Source organism: Schistocerca serialis, chromosome 3 (assembly GCF_023864345.2).
Source record: "Schistocerca serialis cubense isolate TAMUIC-IGC-003099 chromosome 3, iqSchSeri2.2, whole genome shotgun sequence".
Taxonomy (NCBI): domain Eukaryota; kingdom Metazoa; phylum Arthropoda; class Insecta; order Orthoptera; family Acrididae; genus Schistocerca; species Schistocerca serialis.
The window spans coordinates 585,816,363-585,833,578 of record NC_064640.1 but is presented as its reverse complement, the minus strand read 5'-3'; the positions used below and the strand labels follow the sequence as shown (position 1 = coordinate 585,833,578).

The following is a 17,216-nucleotide window of genomic DNA, read 5'->3' as shown; positions in this document are numbered from 1 at the left end:
AAAAAATCTCAGAAAGCTCTTCACTGACTTACTTCACGTTTTTGCACGATGCTCTAAAAAAATTTAGGGGGTGCACATAGGCTACATATTTCGCACATCAGGACTGTAACTTCTCAATGTGTTACATGCGTGACAATGAGTATAATACCTCTGAGTGTAGACAAAATGTACATTTATATAGCAAATAGTTCTGTAGTCGAATGTTAACAGGTAAACTTCATTAAGAATATCCTGTGGTAAAAACGAACGAAACTGTCTCAGCTATAGCACTAAAGCCGGCCGGAGTGGCCGTGCGGTTCTAGGCGCTACAGTCTGGAGCCGAGCGACCGCTACGGTTGCAGGTTCGAATCCTGCCTAGGGCATGGATGTGTGTGATGTCCTTAGGTTAGTTAGGTTTAATTAGTTCCAAGTTCTAGGCGACTGATGACCTCAGAAGTTAAGTCGCATAGTGCTCAGAGTCATTATAGCACTAAACTGCTGTAACAAAGTATATTTTCTTATGTTTTTAGAAAATCCTGTAGGTTTAATTCGCCTGTCGTCAAAGAATTCAAATAGTCCTCGTATAAAAGACAGAATATCACCACGCACAAAGAAAAATCTCTGTTAGGTGACCCTTCCCTCAGAGAAACAGACACAAGCAATTACGACCAGATTTTCGGTATCAAAGTGATTCGTAACCTGAACCAAACGTGTTTATTTACCGGGGTGGTATATACGAAGTCAGCACACTTTTCAGCAAAGTGAGTTATGGAAAATAAGGCATGAGAAATGTAATTTCTATATTCCAGCAATATTACTTTCGCCACCAAAAATGACAATTGTATTTCACTTCATACGAGTGTTAAAATAAAAATACCTTACTAGTAAATACATATCATTAATTTTTCTATGTTCAGAATGAACGAATCTTCGTATATATATATATATATATATATATATATATATATATATATACGAATATATATATATATATATATATATATATATATATATATATATATATATATATATATATATATGGAACTCTCTCCCCTGTTATGCGATAATACAATACGAGCTATCGTTCTTTGAACTGTTTCGATGTCCTCCGTCAATCCTGTACGATGCGGATTCCATACCGGCCATCAGTACTCCAGAAGAGGACAGACAGGCGTATTATAGGCAGTTTCTTTAGTATGTTTTTCTTTTATTTTATAACGAATATGTTACAAATATTAGAATAAATATAATACAAATAAAACTCGCTAAGAGGCCAAGAAAAGAAAGAGAGTAGAATAAAGGAAAAAGAAGAAAAATAGGCAGTAATTAAAACTGCATGAAATGAGTTTGGCAACAATATTGAGACTGCAAGTTATGATGTACACAGAATCAGAGATCTTTCGTGTAATTTTATTTACCCCATCTAAAATTACTCGTCAGAGACGCAAGTTAATTATTTATTCTGTTTGTACTAATGGAGAATTTACGTGTACATCTATATGTATACTCCTCAGAACTTCAAGCTGAGAGTGCCAGAAGATATTCTGAACCAATATTAGAGATTTTCTGTCTTGTTCATTTGCCTACTGAACGAGGGAAAATATTTCCAAGCGCCTGTAGGCACTCTAATCTTGCTTACATTATTTTAATGAATCGTACCCTGGTTATACCGTGAAGACAGCAAAAATTTTGCACATCATTTCTCGGATATTGAGTCTCTTAACTTATCGAACAGGAATTCGCAGGAGTAATGTCGGCTTCCTTCCACTGATGGTCATATTAATTCTGTATGCATCTTCGTTACAGTTGACTGTGGCCTGTTCCGAAGTAGGTGGTCTGTGCTGGATGTTTGTTATTATGCCAATCTGATAATGACCTCAAAGGATGGAACAATAATCTAGAATTGGCCGGACTGCACCATGTGCGCGATTTCGTTTACAGATGCATAGCGCTTCCGTAGAACCTGTCCATCAAATACAATTCTTCCATCGCCTTCTCCGATACAGATTTTATGTGTCCGTTCCACTTAATATCCTTTCATAGCGTTATCTATACATTATGACACGACGTGACGAATGCCATAAACGTACCCTTAATATTGTAATAAAACACTTCCTATTAAAACACTACGCTAATTCTTTCTTTTTATTATGAACGTAATTTCGCAGTTATCCGCATTTTAAGAGAGTTAGGATGTATAACACCAAGTAAATATTTCGCCCAAGTCTTCATGAATTTTCTTAAGATCTTGCATCAAAGATATTTTTCGGTAGAAGACAGCGTAGATCTCAGAGAATTCCACGCAGTTCGAAGAAGTTGTATAGCATCCTTGTTGAAATATCTGAGCAGTGTACAAGACACATTACATATAGACGATCATGGGCTACAAATTAATGCTGAATTTTATACGGCGCGAAAAAGAAAATTCGCTGGCAGCGCTACAACGTTATTCCAGTTTCCCAGAGGAGACTGGTAGAGATAAATGTATGTTTCACTTTGCGTCACAAATCAAATCTCTTTTCAGTACTGATCATCGAATGGCAAACAAGTGCACAGACTCTGCCACAGTGCTGTGGATCGGTTAAAATCCCTCTCCCTCGATAATCACTCTTTCGAATGTTCTAGTGTCATAGCATAGCATCTGTGGGACGTTTGCAAAGAATTGGCAGGAGGGAGAGCCTACAGTCGATCCGTGAGATGTGTTCAGATGATGCGGTATGGTAGTACATAACACAGTGCGCCCTAGTAAGGGATCCGAACTGTAATAATCCCCACACACATATATGTAATTTTTGGCAACTTCGTCTTTATTTGACTGCTGTGGAAGTGAAAATAGATACCAAATAATTTCTACGCACACAGCATAAAATTTAGACATTGACGCACGCGGAATAATTGTAGATGACACATACGTGAAATATGGATCAGAAACGGCTCTGAATAAATCTGAAATGCACCATCCAGCGAGACACAGATTTGTTCCTCGATTCTTCTATAAAATGATATACTAGATAGTTTAATTACGTTTTTATGACTTTCGTCTCTCCATTACGAAGACCACTTTCTCACGGCAGCATGAATATTGTCATACGTTATAGGATATTTAGCTTACTTATTTCACGGCTTCACAAATCTTTCTCGTTGTGACTGAGTCCAGCGAGAGATTGATTCAGGGTCAGCAGGCGCCTATATTTCATCTTCTTTATGATACAAATCTGATTGATGACCCCCTTTTCCATCCATCAGGATTGTGTAAGTACATCATATTCGCTACATTCATATAGTTTCATTTCTTACACAACGAGGTAACGCTCAATTCGTGTGTTATTACGTACACCTTTTTGTAAATGTTCCTCAGCTATGTTCTTAGCTTACTTGCAGCTAATACTTGGTCCTAGAGTTAAAAATCTAATCTTATGCTAGAATATACATACATGATGAGAGTACAGAGTCTTGAAGTCAAACGTTCAATTATCCAACATCAAAATATACTGTATGATACAGATGTGTGAGAAACTGACATCGTGGCTGGAATAAACTAAACATACATATGTTAGCTATCGAATTATGTTCATCGTGCTCTTTATGCCGGCGTCAGATAGCTTGGGTATACCAAAATAATCTCCTCTTAGTGACAACCTAACGATCGTTGCCATCTTTTTCTTAAATGATGACAGATGTAGCTTCTAATACCTCTCCGGTTAATCAATAATTGTAAAAAATAGGCCTCTTAATTTCGTAAACTAAATAGGAGAAATTAGTCGATGTATCTTCAGGGGGAAAGTATAAATTTATTAATAACAGTAAAAACTCCTTATAAATCAATCAGTATACATATACTGCACTAATTATTCTATATAGTCCTCTTTTAGGTTAGTTAACTCCGTCCAACCTGGTACTGATATATCTGTTACATATGCAAGTAGTTCCTTACATGTGAAAACGGATGGAGGTGAGGTGCCACAAGTAGTGAATAGGGTGGATGAAGTCAAAGTATTAATTCAAAATCATAGTTTTCTCCGTCGCGAAGCATCTTTTTCTGTTTAGCTGAAGATATGTTTTTTCTCTTTTGAAGTCTAGGATGTCGGCAATGCTTTTGTGTAGTAAACGTCAATTTAATTGTAACCTTTGGCAAAACAGAAAATACCGTCCGTAGCATTAACGGCAGATGATACCGTATTCGCCTTTTACTGTGTATAGTCGCAAGCTTCTATCACTGCTTTGACTGCTGTTTCGTTCGCGGCTTGAACAGGTAACGAAATGCAGATAGACCTTTAAACATTAATGATGCAAGTAATACCACTTAGTCCTCAACGTCAATAAACATAACGCATAAATCGGCGAAGAAACCCTCTACTGTTCCAATACACAGCTTGTGACAAATCACTGAAAACAGTAACTATCGCAAATACCAAGTTGTAGCAATCTGGAGAAATAGAGAGTGAATAACCACATAATAAATCTGTAGAGAAAGCTCACGATAAGCTGAGATTCATTGGATTAGTCTTAAGGAAATGTAATTCATCCAAGAGGTAACTGGTTTAAAATCGCTTTTTCTACTGATTCTGGAGTATTGTTCATCACTCTAGTATCCTTCCCAGACTGTATTAATAGAAGATTTAGAGAAGATGCAACAAAGAGAGGCAATTTTCACTACGGGACCGTTAGTTCGGAGGGAGCACGTTACGTGTGTAACAATAAAATCCAGTATCAACGCTAAGAGAGCGGCATTGGGCACCACGGACACGTTTACTGTTGAAACTGGCGTACGTTTTGACAAAAGTAGGAAAACGATTAATTCGCCCACATAATCTTACGGAAGAACCTCTAGAAAATCAAAGTAATTGGAGCTCGTAAGGAAGTTTACCGATAATCGTTCTTCCCACGCTCGATTTGCGAATAGTTCAGGGAAGAGGGCAAAAGATTTTGGTACTAGAAATACCCTCAGCCACAAACCGTAAGGTGGCTTGCGGAGTATAAATGTACAACAACGCGTACGTGGCAGACCCACGTCTCACTTCCACTAGTATCTTGTCACACAAACTGTTGGCTATTTTCTAAACGTTGCAGACTAATTCGTTTTTGCATTTGTTTCTAGTCAACATTCAACAAAGAGATAGCCAATTTGCATAACGCTGTCTCATCTTAACACTAAACATAAAACTTTCCGTGCTCTTTCTTCTGATATTCCTGTGATGACAGCTACTTCATAATCTTCAGTTACCAAATGAGCAGTACTATATTTTAAACTTTTCCTGCGAGCAGGAGACGAAGATGAAGACTCCTTATAAATCTTCGTCAACTTTGTACGATTTTCCATTCACAACACCGCCCAAAACCGGAATTTTATGACAGCGCGGTTTTTCAGGTAATCTACTTTTATTAATCACACAACACACGACTGCTCTAAAAAGCTGTGTAATCAGAATTATTTCAGCGACCAGGTTGTTTCCTGACTTACGTTGATGTAACAGACGTATTAAGTAACAAACAGAAAACTTCATTTATTTCAACCCCATTTATTTATATGCCAGACCGAGAAATTATCACCATATGTTCGTAGATGCACAGCGCTTTTATGGCCTGCATGTTTAGGAAATTTTGTGGTGTAAAGGTTTCCTCAGCCTGAAGTCCTATAGGCAGAACTGGTTTAGTTCTTACAGCGACGTTTCGGATGAATAATGAGTGTTATGTTTTGTGTGAGTTGTCAAATATAAAATACCATCGTCTGTACTTGAGCGAGAGGCCTCTCACACGGAGGATAGCTGCTAGGTACGCAGCCAAAATATCAGTTCAAGCATATTCCTTCTGCTATTACAGCGAAATTTCTGCTATTAAATTCTACAGCTACTACTGCCATTTGTAATCAAAATATTTAAGTAGCACAAAAGATTCCCCCAAAATTTTAACTGTGGTGCTGTTTATCTTTAGTCTTCTGCTTCATATTGATTCCCAATCACTTAGTTTCCAAACAGCAGCTGTTAAACCTGGACGAATGCATGTGATCTGTCATTCATTGAAGCTACTTCTTTGTGTTTTTCTTTCCGCGTACCGTAAGACACGTGTCCTTTTCTCCTACCATTCGATATTATTTTCAGCTCTACACTGCATTTGCTCCCTACTAGTCGATTCACTATTTAATATATTTTTCACATAACAATCGCACTTTCTCCTTGAAGTAGCTCATGTCCACTACTTATATTTGTTTCAATTGCTGTTACACTTTCTGTGCTTCTAGATTTAATGCAAATTCCAACAACACAGAAGAAGATACTCTTAATTTTTAGCTAAATTATTATTATTAATATTATTATTATTGTTATTAGAGAAGAAGGTCCAAATATAGGCTAGCTAACATTCTTATACAGTGAAATTTTTCTGTTAATGATTAAATATTTGAAGAGAGCGTGGGTTGGTAAAATAACATGCGCCCATCAAAGTTGTGGGGCATTAAACATTTAAAAACATTTTTCTTATTTTAAATAATTTATTTAAAAAGCCAGAACAAAAACGCCGAATTTTTCCTGGGTACAAATATGGGCTACTTTGAACATGAAGCAAAAAAATATTTAAAACACGTTTGAAGTGCAAGTTTATTTGCAGTAATCACAAATATAAACTTCATTGTCCATCCCTGCACATTCAGTATGCACCCACATGCGGCACTGGATACAATGAACCCCAATTTCTCCGTCGGCGTCCGCTGAAAATGGGGTGCCACAGAATATGCACGATACTTCTGTCCCAGAAAGTGTACGGTCTTCACAAAGCTCGAAATTACTTTCCTCGTCGTCTAGGGTAGGTTCATCGTCATTAGAGAATTTGTCAGATGAAGATAAGTCTACAATCTTTCTCTTTCGTAATTTTTTTCTGGTTTCTTACCTTATTTATTTGATTTACTGAATCTGCTTGAATTTTTAATGAGGAATAGTTTGCTGTGTCTTCTTCTTCAGTGACTGTTCAAGGAATTTGTGAGTTCTTCCTCAGAAGTTAAGTCCCATATTGCTCAGAGCTATTTGAACCATTTAAGTGCTTCCTTGTACGGTGATCCTGTAATGAACCAAGATTTTTCACGTTTCCGATATCTTTTGCTTGTTTTCTTTGCAATTGTAGGTGGTGGGAAAATGTCAAAAGGGCTAATATGAGTCGAAATTTCTGGTTGTGCATTCGACGAGGAAGGAATGAGCAGAGGACATTCAGAAAACGTTCCTGACTGAGGAGAGGATAACCTGGATTTGTTGGTAAGTTTACTGCTGGAGATTCTGTGTTATCCTGGCTGAGGGTCGATCGATAGGAAAGTGAATGGCGATTCAGAAAAATATCTGCCTAGCTCCTACCAACTGCGTCAGTGGTGAAAGGTGCGTTAATGCCACTCCTCTGGTCTAAAAGAAGTGCCATTCGTTTCAGATCGGATAAAGCATAACCAAAGAACCCTTGTTCCATAGTCAACAATTAAGAAACAAGTTCTTCTTCCACATGTGATCCTAAAACAGGAGGCCAACCTATCTCAGCACTGGCGGCAGTAGTTGGAGTGAGAGCTGTTTTCTTAATTAAAGTCTGCAGGGTAAAGAGTTACGTCATATACTTTTTCAGCCTTTAAAGTTCCCATTTTCACGCCCTCACAGCAGTGATTGCTTCAGCCATCTTCAAAGGGTTCGACGTCTTGTTTTTGCCCTTGTCTTGTTACGTCGGTGGCATCCTGAAAAACAGATCTTGAGTACATTTAATTGAAAAATATAGTTATATACGTTGGTCCAAATATGAGCTAGTCCATAATTAGACCCTTCATGGTAGCCCGTATTTGGATCACACAGTGGCTCCTGCAAAATAGCCTTAAGGTTTATTATGAAACACAGACAGAACAATAAAAACTGGGAAACAGATTATTTTAACAAACCAGCAATACAGTTCTTCCAACGAAATGCATGCAGAGCTAAGTTAAATTCTGAAGAAAATGCTTAAGCACATGCACATCGCCGGCCGCGGTGGTCTAGCGGTTCTAGGCGCGCAGTCCGGAACCACGCGACTGCTACGGTCGCAGGTTCGAATCCTGCCTCGGGCATGGATGTGTGTGATGTCCTTATGTTAGTTAGGTTTAAGTAGTTCTAAGTTCTAGGGGACTGATGACCACAGTAGTTAAGTCCCATAGTGCTCAGAGCCAGAGCCATGCACATCGATAGACTGCAATCCACAGAATCGAAGTTATCAGGCGCAGAATCTCACTGCAGCCAAACAATATGCGCTCGAGCAGCCACTTGTTTGCACTCGTCCTTAAAGGTTGTCGGGGACAGACTTAAACGCGCCACAGCCAGGTGGCAGCACTTGCAATTTCTACGCCTCCAGGCCTCCTAGCCCATTATTGTTATTGTATTATGTTGAAACTTCATGCGCTGAAATATTTGTGTACACAGAGTCCATGTTATTATTCAGGGTATTCACATACTGGAAACATCGTCACGTTCGGTAATATTTTACAATGAATGTATTTTCTGTTGTAACCTAAGCGTTGTTTTTGATATTGGTAACGACTTGGACATTTGTCAAGTAACTAGACTGACACGAAATATATTCAAATGACAACTTGTCAGTGACCGTCAACCAAGTAATAACAATTGTATCAATTAATTCTTTCTTCATAGGAAACTACAACAGTTTAATACTTGCATACGGAAACACTAAGACTGAATCATTTAATATATTACGAAGCTCTGCGAGTTATTTTTTGATCCAGAAAGTAGGAAGCTAACTAAATTATTATTATAATCTAGAGTATTCACTGTGTAGTTGTCTGTCTTTAAATAAAGCTTGTGATAAGGTTGTATAATTTTGTATCCAAAATCTGCTGGATATTCTAAGATTTCCAGTTTGGTTTTTATGTTGTACATGAAGAATCAATTTCGATACTGTCAACAGTGTACGCAGTTTGGAGAGATGGGTCACTTACTGCTGATTCCTTTGGTTGTTGTAGACGAAAATGTTTCCCACTTTGACCAATATCGAAATTAATGCAGTTTTCAGTTTTGGTGATTGATTTTTATGCGCTCCCGATTGCGTTAATTTGTATGTGTTATTTGGTTTAAACAGTAGCTGCTACGACTTTCCAATGTGCAAAAACTTATGTTTATATGAATTGCTTGAACATGTTTGCTACTATTTATGAGGGATAACCAACGAATTCCTGATAGTGGCATATATTCCTGTTATTGTCAGAGATTTCTGAGGTAGCAAGAACTATGTGATTGATGTTTTCAGTTTCATGGTAAAGCAAATTTATTTTGTGTTGTGTGTATTCCTTCTTTTGGACAATCTGTTCAATAATGGTTACTTCTTTTTCTTAAACTGCTGAAGATAACTTTAGTTTGATCACTTTCTTTAACATAGATATGAGAACAGTTGTTTTGCGTTATTGAAATGGATTATGGAATGGTAATTTGTGTGGTTTCCAGAATATTTCAAAGCGATATCTGTTAGAAATATCTGTAAAAAGACATTCTAAGCTTTTTAGGAATTGTCCAAGATAATTTCACGCTCTCTTAACGTCGATCCATTAGGAACATGGAAACGTTTTCGCTCCACAAGGTGAGTCAGATCACATAGAACAGTTCTAGTTGTTTACGCGTTCTCTTACTGCAGTGTCTGTATTTTAAAATAAATTTGCCAGCGTTTACGTACAATGAATGTTGCCGCTCAGAGACTTCGGAGAGGAAGAACAACTGTCACAAAGCTCTCGTGCGGTGAAGTGAGGGGGAGTAAACGGAAAGGGGAAAGAGTCGTTTAAGCCGGGCGCGGTGCAGCGCGAGTATTAAGCTCCGATGCCAGCAGATCTGCCATCAAAGACGCCAATTGAGTTCGCTCAGAGGCAGCGTTATGAAAGTTCTCCAAAGATGCGCCAGGCGCAGCCAGTAATGGCCCGTCAAAAGCTCTGTTTTTGCTTCGCCGTAAGCATAATTTCCGGCACCATATCTGCATTCCGTTTAGGATGCACGAATAAAAAGATGCCCATATGGGCGGTTCAGAGAAGAAGTGAACATTCATTTCCGGAGGCAAATTAATCGAACGTACACTCAACGTATTTTACGCTACTAATCATCGCACGGCTATGGAAGCGAGCGGTCTATCTTTTCTCTTTTTTTTAAGTCTTGTTTTGTTGCTAACAATATTTCACTCCCCTAGTCCTCTCTTTTAGAAGCGTTAATCCAGGTGGGTAAGAATATCTAAACATGACAGGCGCTAACATGGTTACTGTTCGTTTATTTAGCCGCAGTTCTTTAAAATGACCATAGGCCATATCTTGAAGACAACAGCGAATGTGTAAATAAGTTTCGAGAACATACCTTCACCGAAGAGTCAAGCAGTATATTGCTCCCTCCTACGTATATCTCGCGAAGAGACCATGAGGATAAAATCAGAGAGACTAGAGCCCACACAGAAGCATACCGACAATCCTTTCCACGAACAATACGAGACTGGAATAGAAGGGAGAACCGATAGAGGTACTCAGGGTACCCTCCGCCACACACCGTCAGGTGGCTTGCGGAGTGTGGATGTAGATGTAGATGTAGTGATCGAAAATGTATTCGTTATTTAATTAATATGGGTGATTACTGTCAATATTAATTATTATTATTATTACTCTCCGTTCTCCGTAGAATTTTGGGAAGGAGCGAGGCCTATAGGAAGAGCGCACCTTCGCTTCAAGGATGTCTGCAAGAGGGATCTGACCAAGGCGAGCATCGATCCAAGTCAGTGGGAAAATACAGCTGGTGACTGTGTCAAGTGGCGACAAGTGGAGTTGAGCTTGCAGAGAACGAACGCATGCAAGAAGACATCAGGAAGAGGGCTAGACGGAAGGAGAGAGCGGCCTCTGGTGGAAGTCCTTCACATTTCAAGTGCCCAATCTGCAGTAGAGACTGCCACTCTCGAGTGGGACTTTTCAGCCACAGCAGATGTTGCGTCTGAACCAATTATGCTACACCATCATCCTTCGAGGATGGACGGATGCCATAGATTATTATTATTGTTGTTGTTCACGGAGAAAACAAACTGTGGATGAGTTAAATATTTGATTACGTTTTGAATAGGTTTATGGTTTACAACCCCATCCTCTAGCTAACACTGACTATTATTGTCTAGAACAAAAGCCAGATGGTGGACAACCGTGCAAACGTGACATAGTGAGAACAATAATGGTAAGCACTGACTGACTGTATAGGGGGATGTACGGGTGTACGAGAGCACAGAGTGAACCAGAGTAGTTTATGGGTTCGACTTGTGCTACAACTAAACCTAAATTTCTTGTTAAGGCAATCCCGTCTATATATTAGAAATATATAAGTGCATGATTACGTAAATGTAAATTATTTGAGATAACTGCAGAGAAGATGTATATCTGTTGAAACAGCAGAAGATTAAGCAGTTTGAACACACTGAAAAGCACGATAAAATAAATATAAAACAATTTGATGAGAGACTGTAGAAAAACGACACTGTTAAGGAAAGACTGGTGTCACTCTTACAGGCTAAATGTAGTTATTTCCTAAATATTTCTTCAACTACTGAGTGATACTCAAATTATCTGTTATTTTCCAGTGTGTCCGTTCCATATTTTGTATGGTGATTAATAGTTTCAGTCTAACAACATCATCATCCGATACACGCAGCTGCCTTTGAAACCTGTCATATCCGTACTGCTGACAGAGTAAACTCCATTAACTCCATTAAAACGCACGGTACATTACAATTTAAAATAATAGAACTTCTCTCCTTGCTAGTCATGTATATGTTTGTACTACTAAGGACGTTGTGAGTATACGGTAAGTGTTTTATTGCAGTCGCGAAATGAAAGATTTGGGAAAAAGTTCGATGGACGCGATGACTGATGGCGAAAAATAAAGCCGTCATCAGCATTTTGTACAAATACGCTTCGTATCGTGTAAGCTGAGAAAGTGTATGATATTATTCTACAGTTACTACTTTGGACGTGCTGCTTCTGCATGCAAGAACTTTTGTTTTGATAGGGAAGAATTGCTTTGGCAGAGAGGTACGTCGCGTTTCGAATACGACCGTAGCCTCATCAAAAAAGCCGTTGTGCAGAAATCAGTGGACGGCAGTGCGCAACTCGCACTGTTAAAGTGGCACTACCGGTATGGATACTGCGTGAAACTGTTTATAAAATATGTAAGGCGCCAGCCGCAAGGAAATGAAGCCGTTAATCTTTTACGCAATTACGGAGTTTAAATTACACAAAGGTCTTCGGCGAAAAGTCTTGGTCCGGAAATAATTATCCCCCTGTGATGGATACTCGTGTGTTTGTTCTGGTTCTCCGCAGCAAGGTATTTGCTCCTTTTGCAAGATTATAAGCAGACACACAATTTGACTGTGAATGTTTCACTTTCATTTCTACTATAACATTTGATGCAGTCTAGCCGCTAAATGCCATACCCTTCCGATAAGTGATATTCAGAACAACGTATTAAAGTAACAGAATCATCCACTGCATGCGTGTTAAAAGCCGCTAATAAACAGTATTCATTCATCTGACGTGATGCACGGTCGCATGTGATGTAGGTGTCGATTTTAACGAGTTGTTCTCACCTTCACGTGCGTATAGTCTCGTAAATTGAAACAGCTTCATAAAAGGCAAAGTTTGTAGTACTAAATTCCTTAACACGTCATTATTAACGATGTATTTATTAGCCTGTTACCTAGTTAATATGTTTGTTATTTAAATGCTCTATAGATCATACTCACTCTACTCGATGTGCCGTTGGCCACGCCTACGTGTCAGCCGTTTATCAATAGTTATTTCATCCATTCTGTATTAATTGATTTACTTATGTAACAATAATGGTTCTTCCAAATGAAACAAATTTAATTTGTTTTAAATAAATATGTGTTGTCTGACAAGCATATTTTCATTGAGTATTATATCGGTTTATTTCACTCTTTGTTTGAAAGAGTGTCAAATTCCTTAAAATTTAGTATTTTATTTTAAATTAAAGTGTATCAATTTTCAATGTCACTCTCACTCTCGGAATGGAGAGATGAAGAGTATTCTAGTGGAACAAATTAATCACAGGATGTATAAAGTGAAGAGCCAGGATAATTTCTTCGAATTCTCTACCCATCTTTGTGCAATTCAGTTAATGCTCTGTTGTGAATAGCCTCAGCGCTTTCGCGAAGTTGAACTTCCTTCATTTTTTTCTTTGCCTTTCGCTCTCGTCTTCTTTGTAAGAAGGAAATATTTTTTGGTGATGATGATGAGTTTGGTTTTCGGGGCGCTCAATTGCGCGGTCGCTGGCTTCCGTAGAAAGTCCCAGTTCTTTCACAGTCAATTTTTTCTGAATCCGATCTAGACGCTGTCACAAATGATGATGAAATGATAAGGACAACACAAACACCCAGTTCCCTGGCACAGAAAATCTCCAACCCGGCCGGGAATCGAACCCGGGACCTCATGATCTAGAGGCAGCAACGCTAGCCACTAGACCACGAGCTGCAGACGAAATATTTTTTATCTAAGCACAGAATTACCGCAAAGTATTTCTTATCCTGTAATGTTGAAAGAAAAGAGCTAGATCTAATTATAAATCGCCGAAGTTGGTAACTGTTCCTATGCCAATACGAATTGGATATAGCCGCTTTAGAAGAGAAGTAATATGAATTTCATATTTACATGCTCCTAAAAATGTTTCTCGAAACATACACAGAATTCTTCTTTTTCTACTATCTCCAAGTTAGATACTGCATTTCTTGATGAAGTCAATGTTATTTAAATACAAAACGGAATGAAGTGCGTATTTTCGACATTGTGGCAACTATATCGGTGGAAACGTATGTTTCGCAAAACTATTGTTTAACACTGTTTCTCTATGAACACTTATCTATAATCCATTGCTCGTAGCTGATAAGTGAGCACATCCATTTGATTCTTGGAATTAGTAAGCAAGTGGAATCTGTGCAATGTTATCAGTGACATTATTAAAACGGTACTGTTTATTCTCATAGGGTAAATTGTGTATCACTTGACTTCTGTGACTTCTATGGAGCTGATGTTTGCTGCAGATAATATACCCATCTTTCATTAACGGTTTGCTTTCATGAAAGTTATAGGTTTTATCGATTGTGCTTATATGCTATAATCAAACAAGTAACTGTATGCTTGTTTTTTATTTCATCCCTTGTACAGCAAGTTAATGCTTCAAACATAGAATTAAAAGACAGCTGAGTGGCACTTACATAATTTATGTGTCCAGGACCTTACAGACAGTTTTTCTCTATTTTTCACACTCAAATTTGTGGCTTAAAATTGTATTTGCTCTGGTTTCCATAAATCGCTTAGGGAAAATACCGATTCGGTTCCTTTCCGAAGAATACGGCAGAGATTCTCCCCTAATCAGACCTGGTTCCCCGAACACGTAGTCGTAATGAAGTCAACAGTAACCCTACCTTTTTCTAGCACTCACAGGTCTTTCGTAATTTGAATCATTCCCCTTGAGCCAAATATTTACGAAAAATTAAATTACTTTGAAGTGTGCAGCGACAGTTATCCTCATTTCGCTTGATATTGCATCTACAACAACAAATAGTTACAGATAACATTTAACTGTAGCACCAACCGCAAATTTTTAATATAAAAAACCACATAGCAAAGAATCAACGTAGTGAGTGAGAATACGAGCCTAGTCGTTTGGCAAAAGACTTTGCTAATGATGATGGCGGTTTCTACCAACTGATTCCGGAATTCGATGGATAACTTTTCCTAATGCAGTCACTCAGCAGAAGAGAGGAAATGAACCAAAATAAAAAAAGTACCACAGACGAATACGCTATTTTTGTAGCAGAGGGAAATTCGTATAAGAGAACTCTACTGAAATCTTACTTGAAGACATAAAGTACCAGCGTAGTTGCTGGTAGCTGTATTTATTTAATAATGTGATCCATAGTCACGAAGCTCAGCTATTATTATCATGGTTAAAATAATTGTTTTGTGCAAATCTGAATACTTTGATTATTAGTTATATTAAGTTGATTTCATGTTCTTGTACCTTTTAATAGATACAATTCGCGTATTTATAATCTTAATATATTTTGTAGAAATGGTGTATTTTATTATTGCTTATTAGTAATATGGGTCAGTTCTGAGATATTTGATTTTAGTAAAGCAAATTTTATTTGTATACGTTTTGTATCAGTGTTTATAAAAATTATGGGTCTGTTTGTCTAATCTCAAACTATGTTGATACAGGATTAATTTGGGATAAATGCATGTTATTTTAGAATGAACAGTAGAAATCATATATTAACCGTTTCCTAAGACCTACCATTTTCAGTGGAAATGAATTTAAAAAATTAAGGGTTCTCGTTGTAACGTAAGTATTGCTGATTCTAATACAAACATTTCAATGTTTTCTTGAAATGCATGGATTATTGTTACATTTCCAAGAAACTGTGATAACCTTTCAGTCTCCGAAACATTCCGATATTCAGTTTCAGAACTGAAATGGCGCCTTTTGCCACGGGAAGGTAGCTACGTAGACAGGTATGGCCTTTAAATTTTTCTTTCTTTGTATGGTATCTTTATTTCAGATAATCGGTGAGCATCGTTCCGCCATGTAGAGCGTTTGTTCGTCGTCTAAAATACGTTGCATTACCACACAACAAAACCGTCCTATGCACAAAACTGTTGAATTTCATCATTTAAATGCTCTTGCCTTAGTCATATTCGTAAACACAAACGATCTAACATGTAAGACACTGAGCTGAGCTTCTTCCAAATCTAAAAACCGTGCCGGATATGTAACCGCTGGTCAAGTATACTGACCAGTTATATAAGTGATTTTCCACATTTGCATAGGCAGATACTGTGATGGTACCCCATCGTCTTCCTAGTAGCTTAACCTATATTCATTTAAAACACGAAAACGCGCAGCGTTAAGTTTCTGTTGATGATAGACACGTGACGGACACTTCATGTCTTTCAAATTCGAGTAAATGTTTGTTTGGCAGCAGAAATAGCAGCCAACTACAGAGAAGAAGAATTGCTAAATCCAAGATAGGCAGCAATCATATTTGAATCGCGAAAATGGGTACAATCTCAGGAAAGAGATAGGGGAAGAGAGAGAGAGAGAGAGAGAGAGAGAGAGAGAGAGAGAGAGAGAGAGAGCGACTATTCTCTTGTAGATGACAAAGGTAATGGACATTGTTCTGTTCAGATTTATTTCTCCTATAGTTTTCCACGTGGTGATCTTGTGTATGTGAAGCACGCAGATCTTTGTGCGTAGGCAAGAGAGTACGCGCAACTGTTACGTGTCTGCTTCTGTGATATTTTCCAGTGAGATTTTTAAACCACAATAATGTGTTAGTTTAGGGTATGTCACTGCTTTTCATTTACAGGAGCTAATACCCAGATGCCAATACCGCAATGTTTCCAGAGGGACACTTGGTGGCGGGTGAGGCTTTCAGCTTATTACAGTCTGGGACAGCAGTTAATTATAGCTGAAAGGAAGAAGTGCAGCTATACAGCTTCAGATGTACTCATAACAGTTCCCAGACTTGAAACGAGCAATTTGGCCAGTTTTAATGAACATCGGGTGGCCTCAATAATGAATCGCGTAATAAAGTTCCTGCAGGAGTTGTCTCCGCGGACCCAGTAAATGGACACCCAGGAAACAATGCGTCTTTCCCCGCGTCAGACCAGCTCGTCCCAAATGCTTAAGACATTCTTCTCAGTAGTGCACTGTTATTCCACAAAGGGTCTGAGGCTTACTGTAGTCATTCTACACTGACTGTGAGAGTTATCTCACAAAATGGAAAAAAATTGTAATAAAAATATCAACAAGATGCTCAAATTTTATATTCATGAAGAACGAGACCAGATATGCAGCGGCGTCAGTGTGAGTACAAAGACCTACATCTACATCTATATTCTATATGGCACCTTATGGTGTAAGGCGGCGTGTATTTTCCAGTTACTACCTCTTCCCCCTTCCCTGTTCCATTCGCGAAAGCTACGTGGAAAGAACAACTGTCATGAGCTGTAAGTTCCCCGATTTTTTGTATATCGGTATGTTTCTAGTTGTTCCTGGGACGTAAGCTTCCGTAATTTTAAGAGTAATCCCCTCCGTAGTGGAGAACATCTCTATCACAGCTTCTTTCACTGGATTTTGATGAGCATCTTCATAACAGTCTTGTGCTTAATAAACGAAGCCGTGGCAACGCGTGAACGCTATTCTATA

The 17,216-nt window shown here is 38.3% G+C and overlaps 1 long non-coding RNA gene across 1 annotated transcript in view; it reads left to right on the top strand.

Annotated features, from left to right (window-relative positions):
- Positions 1 to 17,216, top strand: part of LOC126470474 (uncharacterized) — a 400,400-nt gene that overhangs the window by 1,277 nt on the left and 381,907 nt on the right. Inside the window, exon 2 of the long non-coding RNA XR_007586215.1 lies at positions 7,093 to 7,220. This is a non-coding gene — a long non-coding RNA (uncharacterized LOC126470474). The remainder of the gene's footprint in view (positions 1 to 7,092; positions 7,221 to 17,216) is intronic.